The sequence below is a fragment of the Mirounga angustirostris genome, unplaced genomic scaffold (genome assembly GCF_029215605.1).
Source record: "Mirounga angustirostris isolate CCGP_5_RB_7025 unplaced genomic scaffold, mMirAng1.0.hap1 SCAF_8, whole genome shotgun sequence".
NCBI lineage: Eukaryota > Metazoa > Chordata > Mammalia > Carnivora > Phocidae > Mirounga > Mirounga angustirostris.
Genome location: NW_026991716.1, coordinates 103237024 through 103250178, shown reverse-complemented (window position 1 = coordinate 103250178; position 13155 = coordinate 103237024). Strand labels below are relative to the sequence as shown.

Below are 13155 nucleotides of genomic sequence, written 5' to 3'. Positions count from 1 at the left end.
TTATGTTTAGGGAATTCACTGGCCCTACCACATGTGCCATCATCCAGAAGCAGATGGCGTAATGAAGGCTCAGCTATGGCATCACCTGAGGATGGTGGGATTATGGTTCTGTAAACCAGTGACCAATATATGATACTGTCCCCCCATTCTACCCCATGCTCAGGTCTAGGAACCAAAGGGTAGAAGTGGGAGTAGCCCTTCAATATGAAACCTGAAATATTCTGTGTTAAGATTTTTTTTTTTCCCTATTCCTGTACTGTTAGGTTCCATAAAATCGGAATTACAAGCTCCTAAGAGAGTGATGCTTCCAACTGGAAATGGAGTCACAATTCTATTATATTGAAAGTTAACTCTTCCTTTTACTCTAGGGCTCTTATGCCACTGAATTGACACGCAGAGAGGGCACTTGTAATATTGTTGGGGTAATCTATCCCAATTGCCAAGGGGGACTGTACTGCTACTACTGAATAGGAACAAGAAGGGATATGAAGGGAGTCCAAGAGATTTACCAGTAATTCGCCCATTACTCCCATTATAAAATTTTATGGCAATCTTCAGGAATTCAATAAAGGTAAGTATATAAAAGGTTCAAATTCTATGAGAAGAGATGTTAGAGTTACCCCCACTGCAAAAGGATCCAACCAGGCAAAGCACTGGCAGAGGTAAGAGAAGACAGGGGGTTGTGGGGAAAGGAGGTCCCAAAGATCAAGGCCTTAGCACCACTGCAAGGGCAGTCTGAGCAGAGGGTCAGGAGTTTCATAAAAGCATAAGATACTTGAAAACAGCTGTGGCATGGAGGCTATGAGCCACCAAGAGATGAGAACAGCTGGGTATAGCAGTTCAAATAAATGTGAATCAGATCTTCCCCTCTTAGGGATTCTGTGGGCATCTTAGAAGAGGAAACCAGGGTCCTGCCCGTCAGCAGGTGTAAGACGGATAAGATTTAGGGACTCTGATGGTAGTTTTTTCTGTCAACTTGGCTAGGCTTCAGTACTCAGGTATCCAAACAAACACTAATTTAGGTGTTCCTGTGGAGGTGCTTTTTAGATCAGAAGAACTACAATCAGCTGACTTTAAGTAGAGGCGATTATCCTTGATTATGTGGGTGGATCACTCAATCAGTGGAAAGGCCTTAACAGCAAAACTGAGATGTCCCTGAAGAAGAAACTTGGCCTCAAGACTACAGCAGTATCAGTTCCTCCTGACAGTTTCCAGCCTGCCCGGCTGCCTTTCAGATTTCTGACTTGCCAGTCCGGAGTCATGTTGCCATATGTATATACGATATGATATTTTATATATCACATATATATAATATTATATATTATAATATAATTACATAAAATATAAATATTATTTTTGAAATACATAATATATATAAAATAAAATAATGGGGGTGGAGGAGAGAGAGGGAGAAATTCCCCTGAACTGTCCAAAATAAATGTATTTAACCCTGAAGGAAGCCTACCACAGGTAAGTAAATATTAAGTACACCTGGTAACATTGCTTTAGGAATGTTACCCAAAGAACTGGAAAAGTAAAGTGAATTTAGAACAAACTCGCATTTTAGGAATTACTACCTAATTCAAAGTTTCTCAAATTTAAACCATGCATGGAACTTCTTTGAAGGCAAAAATATGAGACAACTCAATATTATTTAAATTATTTACTTAATATTATCTATATACGTACTTACATAAAAATAGGTATAAAGTTCTTACGTTTTTACTCTTACCGAGCTAAATATCTAAATAACTTTATAAGTTAAAAGATAGCAAAACTACAAAACCACTGAAGTTGTAATTTAAAACATTAGTGTGGCAATATGACACATAATTATTTGTTTATTTAGTTTGTATTTTTTAAATTAAAATGAATTGGTAAGGTTATTTTCATGGAAAAGACATGTTTTACATAGGTCATTTAGAACATGATAGACCATCACTTGAATCTTTGTCATGGTTAATGTTAGTTATTTTTAGGCAATTATTTTTAAACACTGATGTATTATTTTGATTAACCAATGAATTAAATAAAGTGCTCCAAATTACAAAAATTGGCAGCAGTATTTCAATATCATTCAGTAAAAAAGTCTTTGCTGTGGATTACTATGATAATGACTACTAATGAGCTTGGGCAACTTACTAAATACAGAGACAGAACTCATGAACCCTTAATTCACGGGAGGAACATAGAACTGTCACGATGAGAGGTATTCTGAATTAAGACATGCATAGACTAGAGATAGGCTCTATTTTATGCTGGAATCTTCTGGATACAAGGAATAGAGTCAACTCAACGCACTTCAGCACTGGAGGCTCTACCTCTGTCCTCATGGTGAGGGTGGAATCAGGAACTGGAGAACAGTTAGGATCTGAGATAGCCATTCCATTAAGTGTGTCTCTCTCTGCTTTCCTCTCTCTTTTCTTGTCTTTCCCCCTAAACGACAGATGTATCTGCCTCTATTTCTGTATATGTGTGTCTGTCTCTCTATGTCTGTCATTGCCTGCTTTTGGTCTCTGTCTCCCATGCCACCAAGTCTTTTTTCTGCTTCTATCTTCATGTCTCTATTATCTTCCCTCTGTGTTGTCCAGATTTATCTACCCATTTACATGTCAGTCAGATTGCTACTCCCTGTTCTGGCTTAACATCCTTTATAAATTTAAATGCTGACTAGGGAGAGTCCCAACTCCAAATTTCTAGGAGAAAAAACCTGACTGACCACACAGACTATTGACGTCAAGCTGTGGCTGGTTTGAAGTGGCTGTCACATGGGTGGCTGTCCACTCAGCAGTGGCTGTTAGAACACGCTCTCTGAAAAGGACATGGGTATTATAGGAAACATGTCTGCTTAAATGTCTACTAAGGGTCCAAAACATCAGTTTCTCCTAGCAGCTATTCATTAGGGTACTTGAAGTATCCAGTTGATTTTGACTTTAAAAATAGTGTCCAGGGGCGCCTGGGTGGCTCAGTCGTTAAGCGTCTGCCTTGGGCTCCGGTCATGATCCCAGGGTCCTGGGATTGAGCCCCACATCGGGCTCCCTGCTCAGAGGGAAGCCTGCTTCTCCCCCTCCCACTCTCCCTGCTTGTGTTCCCTCTCTCTCTGTGTCTTTCTCTGTCAAATAAACAAAATCTAAAAAATAAAAATAAAAAAATAATAATAAAAATAAAAAAATAAAAATAGTGTCCAAAAACCAATCTGGGAAATTATACCATAGGCACAAAAATAAAAGGCATTTAAAAATATAAAAGAGCCCCTGACATCTCTTAGAAAGAGCTGAATGGTCCAAACCACAGAAACTATTGTATGTTCTACCAACAGACCATTTTTAAAGACACTCACTTGAAGCACTTAAAAGGAGAGCTGAACTTCAGGACTTGGGATAGAGACCGTAACTACCAAAGAATGTGTTTTGTCCTTGTACTTTTTGTGGGAAAAGAGCACGGATAAGACCACTTACTCCTTAAAAATTTAACATAATATTACAAAATTCTTCTATGAACACTGCCTCTTGTAGTACTTTTATTTATACACATCAGTAGAATCACTAAGATTGCTTTAAGTATAAAAATTTTAAAGTGTGAAATTATATCCTCATTAAAAATTAATGTTTACTAGACATAGGCAAGATGGGTATAAAGCTTATAAACAGAGCTGATAATATTAGAGAGAAGGGAAGATGAGATTAAAATTAATACATAGGGAAAGCATAAAATAAAGCTGAGCTTTACCAAGGGCACAGAAAATTTGGGGATTATGGCTGTTCAACTGAGGTAAATCCTTCTAGAAAAGCTAGAGGGAGTCTCTCAAAAAATGAGGACACTTTGGGAGAAAACATCAATAAATACATGGTAAGAGTATGAGCGAGAAAAAGAAGAAAAGTTGGAATGGGCTTTCATTCAGCAGCAAGAAAGAAGTGCTAAGGATTTGCACAAAGCAGTAACTGGAGTTTTGAAGGAGTTTTAAGAGAGGGGAGATTAAGGCAGCAAGTTGTGCAAATTCATTTGGGAAGAATGTATGGCATAAGCTGAATGATGGAGTGCCAGGGACTCTAACTTTGCCCCGTTACAATCAGCATGGAAGTGTTCAGCACCGAAACACACCAAGCAGCCCAGGACCGACAGATGTGCTGTGTCCATTCCCTGGTGCCCATCAGAGTAGGCCGCACAGAGTGCCCTTATCCTGCAATCGAAATCCACCTCTCATGAAACCCTGATTTCTGATTCTGTCAAGATGCCAGATCTCAGCGACGCAGGACATGAGACACTTGCTGTCACGTCCCCCGCCTAGATAAGACTCTGCTGAAGTGGCTCCTTGTGGGTCAGAAAGCAGGGAGAGAATGAACTAAAAAGAAACAATGAGAGAGAGGAGGAAACTACCAGGCACTGCCGGGAGGAGATGATGAGCGAACGCAGAATTTGAGGCTGATGTGGGGGGGAAGATGAGAACCGTGATGGGCAAAAAGCAATGGGGAGGGTAAGAAGACACAGGAGAAACACTTGAGAAAATAAAAGGAAAGGGGGGACGTCAGAGAACAAAAATTAATAAAAAACAGACAAAAAAAAAAAAGGAGTTAATAACAAAACCACCAGAAAAGCAAAGCAAGTGAGCTAAGGAAGGGAACAAGAGGAGACTCTGTATGGACTGAATCCTTTTGACCATCTCTGGCCAGGGTTACTGTTGCAAATCCACAATTTATCTGGCTAATCAGCAAAACACAAGTAAAAGAGAATGAGAGAAACAGAAACCTCTGCATAGAAGCCTAAGACTACCCCCTTTGATAATCAATAAAAAGGCATCAATATATCTATTTTAAAATTATTCAATCATATAATTTGCTTGCATTTGGAAACTACCTAACTTTTGAAATACATGGCTTTCAGTGAATAGTCTACCCTTCCACATGTGACCAGTAACTAGCCTACTAGGCTTACTGCTCCATACCAGTGTAACATGAATACTTCATTAATTTTTTAAGGGCAACAAATCACAAGGACTTTAAAGGAATTAATAATCTGACAGTGATATTAACTCAAGATTCTTCCTCACCCTCCTCATCATTAAATATAAACACAGTGACCAACAGCAGAGTGCTATGGAGGAGCTATGGGAAAGTAACTTTTAGCCTGTGATCTTGTTCTCTCTGACAAAAGAAAATTTGACTAAAGGAGAATAATAAAATCTCTCAAGAACCCTGTGCATTATTGGTTATGTCATTTATCTCTTACCTGGAGTTCAGTGCTGTCTCAGACGGATTATGTTCACAGGTTATGCTTTCAAGGCCATGTCTCCCAGGTAGTATTTGATGAGTCCTTCTTGGTACCTGTTAAGATTTATCTGTAAGAGATGGCATACTGAGAACATTTTATATCCCTTCTATGTTACTAATGGCATGGCATCGATACTGAATAATCATTCAAAAGCTTAGAGCCATGTTTGCTTAGAGACCCCAGCTGAAAGATGATCTACAAAACTGTTTACAGTTTTTACAAGGTCCTTCTTACTCCCTTTTCATTTTATTCATTTTGCTTAATGATTTAAAATAGGAGGTAGAAACTTTTTAAAGAGTCCCATGGGGTGTTAAGATTAATGGGTTTCAGATGTTCGTTGATGTATATGTTTCATCTTTCAGAAAATCCGGTTTGAGTAAGAACTTGATTGATTGGGGGAGAAACAGTCCACTATCTCCTCAGAGACTATGACACTCAGGGAGGCAAATAGGCAGAGGGACTGAAAGGAATTTGAGCAACCAAAAAACTGACTGAGCCACCCAGGGACCCCTAGGGATTAGTATTCTTTAAGAGACCCCACAGAGATCTCTAACTCATCCCTATTCCACCATGTGAGGACACAGTGAGAAGATGCCATCTATAAAACAGAGGGTGGGCCCTCACAGACACTGAATCTGCCAACCCCTTGACGTTGGACTTCTCAGTCTTCAGAAAAGTGAGAAATACATTTCTGTTGCTAATAAGCTATCCAATCTGTAGTATCTTTTTTACAGGAGCCCAAATGGACTAAGATCGTCAAAAATATCAGGGTAAAGATTTTATTTTTAGTTAGGTTGGTATAAAGTATTCCACACTGGATTATACATGGATGGCAGAAAAACTGGAACATAAAGATAAGCAAATACAATCAGATAAGAACTAACCATAATGTCACTATCCAGACAAAATCAACACTAAGTTTTTGGCCAATTTTTTATTTGTGTATATATTTTTAAATAAATATGTCTTGGGGTGCCTGGGTGGCTCAGTTGGTTAAGCGACTGCCTTCTGCTCAGGTCATGATCCTGGAGTCCCTGGATCGAGCCCCGCATCGGGCTCCCTGCTCGGTGAGGAGCCTGCTTCTCCCTCTAACCCTCCCCCCTCTCATGTACTCTCTCTCTCTCTCTCTCATTCTCGCTCTCTCAAATAAATAAATAAATCTTTAAATAAATAAATAAATAAATAAATATGTCTATATTATTTGAGAACCTGCTCTTTTCTCTCAATAGGATATCACAAATATATTCCCTATGAATAAATATAATTCCTATACTTTCATTGTTAATAAATATGTATGTTATATATTCTATTCTACTTGTAACCTATATAAAAATTAGACATTAGGGGTGCCTGGGTGGCTAAGTCGGTTAAGCGTCTGCCTTCAGCTCAGGTCATGATCCCAGGGTCCTGGGATCGAGCCCCACATTGGGTTCCCTGCTCAGTGGGGAAGTCTGCCTCTTCCTTTCCATCTGCCTGTCCCCCTGCTTATGATCTCTCCTGCTCTCTCTCTCTCTCTCAAATAAATAAAATCTTATTTAAAAAATCAGATTTTAAGTTGTTTGACAGTATTATTTTTTCAAAGAGTACAACACTGTTAATCTAGAATTTTTAAAGAAAAACTACTCTAAATAAAGAAAGCACCAGTTAACTAACACTGAAAATATTAAGCAGAAATTTAGAGATCTCAGTATGTCCTGACCTTAGTACAAAAGGCAGATGTTCAAATACGTGTAAGAAAGAGACCTTGATCTAAAGGAACATTTGTGGTATTTCCCTAAAATATTATACCCCGTCCATTTTTAAATGGAAGCCTCCTATCATCATTTAACCACTTCTTGATGAACTATAACCAATGACTACTTGCCACCTATCAATATAATGAGAATGCTTTTCAATTCTGGGGTTGCTGTTCTTATTGTCTCTGTTCTCTAACTGCCTTACTACCTTTTAGCTGTTTTTTCTAATTCTAATTTATCATGGGCTGAGACACTGGAGACCTAAGCTCATTAACATGTGTATGTTAAGTAAGCCCCAATAAATCTATGAGGGAAGTATTGGAGTCAATAAATATCAGCCATTGGCTTTATATATCATTTTCACTGATAATAGTTTATATAATATTTATGAAAACATGGAGATACGTATTGGGTATTTTATGCTATTACAGAAAAGGAATCTGAGACTTAGAGAAATGAAATAACTTGCCCAATGCTTTCTAGCTGTAAAATTGCAGCATAAAAGCTCAAACCCAATTCTTCTCATTCTAAATCAACTCTTAGAACTTGTTAAATGCAATTTCAGGTTTTTTTCTTGCCCCTTGCTAAGGGATTGTAATCCAGAGCAAAGTTTCCTAAAACATGCTTCATCAAACACAAAGATACCAGGTATAGGTATTATGCAACAAAAGAGGAAAACAGTGGATCAAACAACTTGCTAGTGTGCCTCACAAACCTCCAAAAGCAGTCTTTTCATAAATACTTGGACCTCACAGTGACCCTCTGTAACAACAGACCTCTTCAGGCTCCAAGGAGCAAACTATAGAAATAATGTCCCAGTGGGGCAGGAGTGGGGGAGGGCGTTCACCTGACCAGGTAAGTAAGGCCTGATAGTCTTAGTCTTTGCACTCACTCTTCACTTACAATCTGTTAATATAACAGAGATTAAAATGTAAATTCTGGAAAAGCTTGATGTTTGTGTGAACTGTTGATAACACAGAAAAATTACTTCAAATGAAAGGGACAGACAAATCTTTCAGGAATCGCCACAGAATACACCTAGAACCTGCTATGAATAACAAGTTTAAATTCACAGAGAACACATATCTAAAACGGAAACTATTACGCTGGATTTGGAATTCAACGCACCAGGACAGCAGACCGTGCTACTGTTGTCCATAACCTCCCCCTGTGATATGACACACTGTCCTTAGATCTTCATGATCTGTAACAAAAAGAGAATTCCCAATGTAATTTAACCTTCAGAGATTGCATAGACTAAACATATTTGAGCAATCCCTCAAAAACTCAACATATCACTTCTAAAGTAGCTAAGTCTATTTGTAGTTTATTAAAATATTTTTAGGAAGTAGCACCATTTTAGAATAATAACAGGGAAAGTCATCATGTAGTCCATGAAATAAAAGATTTTCTGAAGGGAAACACTTCCCCAACTTGCCTTCCCAATAAGGTTTTGCATCATGGAAATATTCTTTGCAAAAAGTTTCCATCAACGTCTGTGAGTGGAAATTTTGCTAAGCATTTTATGTTTATTATCATATTTAATATTTAAAACAGCCCAACGAAGTAGGTACATCATAAATAATCTCCAACTTTACAAATAATAAAATTGAAGTTGAGAGAGATTAAGTTTTCTGAGTAGGCATAGCTAGGATTGGAAGCCAGCCTACCTAATTACAAAGTACTTTCCTTCACCCACCTCTCTCTGTAATGCTCATATTCAGTTAACTATTTCACATATTAAATATATATAACACCCCAACATTCCTATTTAAATCATACAGTAGCCACAGAAGGTTTACAAGGAAGAATGTATCTTCAGTAAGATTCCCCTATTTTACCTTAGCAAGCTTCTTATGACATCAAAACATCCCTTCCTTCACTTTGACCTATAACTAACCTCCACTCTTCAATTGGAAATCAAAAGACCATGGCATCTCATGATTTCTTCTCTTTTGACATTTCTGCTGTCTCATCAAGGCCCTTACAAATGGAACTTAAATACGATTAACTACAGTACAAGTTAAACCCCAAATAAAAACCAACGGGGCATGTATGAATGACAAAGCAAGCCAGCTCTAAAGCCCAAGATAGCTTTTTTTTTTAACTTTTTTATTATGTTATGTTAATCACCATTTGATGTAGCGTTCCATGATTCATTGTTTGTGTATAACACCCAGGGCTCCATTCAGTACGTGCCCTCTTTAATACCTATCACCAGGCTAACCCATCCCCCCACCCCTCTCCCCTCTAGAACACTTTACCAGAAAACTAGTAGATGACCAATCTGCAATTCTGGATTTCATATAAATTAATTTTAATTCAAAATTCAATAATTGGGGGGAGAGAAATATGGCTAATTTGGCCTTCAGGACAGAAGTTGGAAGTGATATAATTGAAGGAGTCTAGAAGGACATCCTATCAATCAATCCACCATTATTTATTGAATATTCTCCACCACTACCATTATGCCACATGCTTAGAATCCCAACCCTTGAGCTAACAATAGGAGTTAAATCATGACCAGAAAACAAACATGTGTAAAGGTGAACATATATTACTTGGACAGAGGATGGCAGTGACTCTTTGGTGACTATCATTACAGTAGCATAATATAACATGGGACCCCAGGGGGATAGAATGAAAGGTAAATTATGATTAATTCTGGAGAAGTCACATCAATGGAGTTACGCCCTGTAGGACCAAAGATGCACCAGAGCTGAGAGTCTTAGTTCCAGAAGATAACATCATTGTATGGTACTGGGTACTAGGAAAGGGAAATAAAGGATAATGTTAAGAAAGAGTATTGGGAACCCTGGCCAAGCTAACCTACAGCTAATGAGAGGTTTTTTGGGTGGTTTTTTTGTCCTCCATTTATGTATGTAAGTTGGTAACTTTTTACAATGAAAATACATTCTGGCATTTGAAGCTGACACCTCACAGGTAGAAAAGAGTCCCTCCCTGTACAATATAGGAAAAGGTCACAGAGGTCTATTACATAAAACTGGCATCGTTATACATAATTAGAGCTCTTGTTCAAAGAGAATTACAAAGTGACAAGCATAGATTTCTCTGGTATCCCTCTCATCTGTAGAGTGCTTCATCTTCCAATAAAGCATGCCCTCCATCCTGTGGTATGCTAAGTGTTTAACAACCAGTTCTCCAAGGGAGAAACAATTTAATATAAAAGGTACTGCTTTAAGAACATTAGCACCCAACTTACAAATAATGATAACATATGTAATAACCATCATTGTAAATTCCATACCAAGGACTTCGGTGTGACTTTGTTTCTTACAAAATCTATTGTCACAAGCTTCTCCTTCCATTCTATCCCCAACAATAGTGCCACAAAGTTAGACTATGTATAAATGCTCAATTATGATCCTACTCCAAAAAGAAGTCTCTCATGTCACTGACAAATAAGTGGAGTTCTGATGTAAATGTTAGTTGATATTTTCTTTTGCATTACAGAGTGAGTCTAAAGTAAAACAACAAGGACGTTTGTCAGACTTCATTCAATTTTCACTGACATGAGCAATTTCTTTGCTGAATCAGATAGTGGTGTCATATACTAGACCAATATTTTCTCCATTTTATGAGCCATTCACAATCTAACAGCTACAGACACAAGAAAATTTTCAGTTTAATCTGCGTTATTAATATTTTCTCCATTTTTTAAGTCCAGATAATGAACAAAGCAATAATTGTAGCATTTGTGATTTTCATGGTATAAATACTTCCATTATGGTTGGCTCCAAACTACCAACACAGAACTGTGAAAAGCAGATAACAGACATAGTATTTCTACCATACAGTCACCACAGATGTAAATAACATCAAAAGCATAGATAATAGTAAACGAGTAAAATAACTAGGAAGTGACAAGCCCAATATTTATTACCTTTGTTTTTAACAAAATGTTCAATTACAAGTTTATGTAATTTAATTTTTGATAATGGCTATTTAACAAAGAGCAAAATTGCTGTAAATTTAACAATGGACACTTTCAAGCCTCTATGAACTGGCCTCAGGATGTCACTGCCTCTATATAGGGAACTACTACTACCTCTTTGGTTTTTAAAAATTCTCATTATTATTTCCTGAACTGGAAAAAATCTGAGAGATAAGAAATGGAGGTAGGAAAGGTGGGTCAATTAACCATTTAAGAGCAAATTGTGAGACAAGGCAAAGAGCTCTGGGGTGTGGAGTCAGGAACCCTGGGCCTGAGATCCAGTCCTGATATCTTAGATGTACCTTTTCAGTCTGGAGCTTCAGAATTCTTATCTGTGAAGTGCAGTCCATAGCCACTTACTTCACATGTTTTTTGTGAAAAATACATAGGAAAAAAAATCTGTGGAAATGTTTTATAATTAAAATTTATGATGCAAAATAAATCATTTTATAATATGCAATTTTTTCAAATAAGTTTAATCTTTTAGAACTTCTTTTTTTTTTAAGATTTTATTTATTTATTTGACAGAGAAAGACAGCGAGAGAGGGAACACAAGCAGGGGGAATGGGAGAGGGAGAAGCAGGCTTCCCGCAGAGCAGGGAGCCCAATGTGGGGCTCGATCCCAGGACCCTGGGACCATGACCTGAGCCCAAGGCAGATGCTTAACGACTGAGCCACCCAGGCGCCCCTAGAACTTCTTTTTTTATAGAAATACCTACAAATAATACATCATATTATGTTTTAAACTTATGAATTTTTAATTAATTGATAAAATACTGCAAATATTCTTGCTGTTCTGATTTTGTAACAGTCAGTTCAACGTTTGCTATATTAAGACCATGCATGTGTTCCCAGACCTAATTCTTTCCTTAGGTCTGGTTTTATAAACTGCTGGTGATAAAATCAAGTCTGATTTATATGATGCATCCCATGTGGGAAGGGTCTATGGCTCTTGGTATCTTCAATCAACCTCGAGAAATGACAGCACAGCTAGTGTAATAACTTTTGAAGATAACCACTGTTAATTTGATGATTACCAGTTTCTATTTACTGAATTGTGAAAATATTGTGTTTTATTTTCTAATATCATTAGAAGCATGCCAGAATAGAGTGATGAAGAGTAAATTGTGCAAAATTTTTCTTTAATAAAACTGGCCAGCACATGTTTTAAAAACATTGCATTATTTTCAGTTATTCTCTTTATAGCTTTGGTTTCAGTACACTCTCCTGAAGATGGGATTGGAGAGGATGAGGCAGCTGGATGTGGTAGCAAGTCTTCTGGGTTAAGAGCCATACATCCCAGTTTCCATGTTCCTGTTTTTGTAGAGGGAGTGCACTGAGTTCCTTTCCTGTACTAGGTTTTTAAGAGACTTAATTTTCATCATTCTAGTCTCAGGACACTGTTGACATTTGGTATTTTAAAATGTTTGAGAGGAAGCAAGTTTCAATACCCAAAATTTAACCAGAAGTGTATCTACCAAATCTGTAGCAAAGAGGATTAAATGAAATGAAATACGTCCCCACCCCCATCCAAAGTTTTGTCAAAGGCTGAAAAAAGTTCTACAGAACTTTAATGAAGAAGGATCTTTCCTAAAGGTGTGCCGTGGTTGGTGTAGAAGAAGTGTACTTGGACAAGTTCAGAATAATCCCAGGTCTTCAACAAGTTGCCCAGAGTGTGTTTTAATCCTAAAAGATACACAGTGAAGTATGTTCAGTGTTTAGAATTTTGGGAAACTGCATATTACCTCTCCCAAGTATGTTCCATAAAACCCTTTACCCACATCCGTTAATATCCTTTGGAACATTCAGCAGAATGAATTTGGGGAAAATAGTGATCCAGATACATCTTGATTTACAGAGTTGAATAGTGCTAGTAGCATGTACCCTACACAGTCTGTGCTGGGCTCTAAGGGAGGCTGCAAAAATGTCAGAAATGACCATGTATTTTCCACTCTAGAATTAATCAATTCACATAGGCAGTTTTTAGTGGTCGATGACTGAGACATAGGAGACGAGGATGCCTTCAATATACTATCCAGAAATTTAAGTATTTAATGAACCTGGAGTCAGAAAACTCTACCTCTTAATAACTATATAACAACTATGGGTGGGTCAAATTCCCACTTTCACAAGTGAGGGAATTGGTTTTTTCAAGCTAACATTACCTAATTTTAGTCTGTGTCTGATGTTATTCTA

General features: G+C 37.6%; 1 long non-coding RNA gene and 1 other non-coding gene across 3 annotated transcripts in view; one reads left to right on the top strand and one right to left on the bottom strand.

Moving 5' to 3' along the window:
* Nucleotides 1–8210, bottom strand: part of LOC129045528 (uncharacterized) — a 209910-nt gene extending 201700 nt beyond the window's left edge. For both annotated transcript variants that reach the window (XR_010413439.1, XR_010413440.1), the window contains exons 1-2: nt 8133–8210; nt 5227–5321 (exon numbers count right to left, since the gene is read on the bottom strand). This is a non-coding gene — a long non-coding RNA (uncharacterized LOC129045528). The remainder of the gene's footprint in view (nt 1–5226; nt 5322–8132) is intronic.
* A 3525-nt stretch (nt 8211–11735) lies between these two features.
* On the top strand, nt 11736–11862 carry LOC123838074 (small nucleolar RNA SNORA72). Its single transcript, XR_006789408.1, has one exon. It is a non-coding gene; the product is annotated as a small nucleolar RNA SNORA72 (small nucleolar RNA).
* The last annotated feature ends 1293 nt before the right edge of the window (nt 11863–13155 follow it).